The following is a 1,361-nucleotide window of genomic DNA, read 5'->3' as shown; positions in this document are numbered from 1 at the left end:
ATATTTGAGTTCCACCTATGTACCCAGGTATTGTGGATATATGATTGAATGTTAAATGATCTCTATCCCCTCAAAGAAGCTAACAATTTAGGCAGACAAATAGCAAAGTGACTAAATAAATTAAGTTCAATATGGAATGTGCCCTAATAGGACACCAAATACCTGGTAGGAGTATTCACTTCTTTCTGGGATGGAGAGAAGTGTAAGGTTTCCCAGAGACAGGGACATTCTAATCTGGCTTCCATTTCTACACTTCATTGATGCTGTCCTTATCAAGAATACTAGATTCATATGATTTATTTTATACCTTATACCTACCATTCACTGAGTGACTGATATAATGCCAGCCATTATCCTAGGTGCTTTTTATTCTTTGCACACTTTTCACCCTGTCTTTTGCATATCTACTGAGGGTTCTAAGCCAGCTAGTTCATCAGGCCAAAAATTCAGGAGCCATCCTCGAGATATTTTTCCCCACATCCCGCACAATGAATCCATTTGCACAGTGGTCCCCAACCATCTTTGGGCCACGGACTGGTTTAATGTCAGAAAATATTTTCACGGACCGGCCTTTAGGGTGGGATGGATAAATGTATCACGTGACCGAGACAAGCGTCAAGAGTGAGTCTTAGACGGATGTAACAGAGGGAATCTGGTCATTTTTTAAAAATAAAACATCATTCAGACTTAAATATAAATAAAACGGAAATAATGTAAGTTATTTATTCTTTCTCTGCGGACAGGTACCAAATGGCCAATGGACCGGTACCGGTCCACGGCTCAGGGGTTGGGGATCCCTCCATTAGCAGATCTTCTTGGTTCAATTCCCAACATATAACTCCAGCCCCCACTTCTTTCCTTGTTACTATCATTGCTTTAGTCCAAGCCCTCATCATCCCTCACTAGACCACTACAGCGGCCTCCTAAACAACCCGTCCACTGTCCCCTTCTCCTCTTACTCCTCACCAAACTATTTTGTTCTCACAGTAGCCAGAGAGGTTGTTGCATGATACAGATTAAATTATGCTACTCTCCTGCCTAAAATCAGTTGATCTCTTTCCATTTACCCATTGGAATTAAAAGAAAGCTTATCATACAGTTTGCGAGAACTGCTGTGATTGGCTCCCCTCTCCCTAAAACCTTACTTAATACAATCTTCTCCCCTCATTTTACACTGGCCACATTTCTGTTCCTATGAACTTCACCTCTGAGCTTCTGTGTGTCCTGCTCCTTCTGTCTGCAACTCTTTTTTTATCTTGCTACTTGGATGACTCACTTCCATCTTCCATGCCTAAAAGATACCACCTCAAGGAGGCTTTTGTGTAATTATATTCCCCACAAACCCCACCCAATTATACTTA

The sequence above is a fragment of the Saccopteryx leptura genome, chromosome 1 (genome assembly GCF_036850995.1).
Source record: "Saccopteryx leptura isolate mSacLep1 chromosome 1, mSacLep1_pri_phased_curated, whole genome shotgun sequence".
In the NCBI taxonomy this organism is placed as follows: domain Eukaryota; kingdom Metazoa; phylum Chordata; class Mammalia; order Chiroptera; family Emballonuridae; genus Saccopteryx; species Saccopteryx leptura.
The sequence above is the reverse complement of the archived record's forward strand: the minus strand, read 5'-3'. Positions refer to the sequence as shown.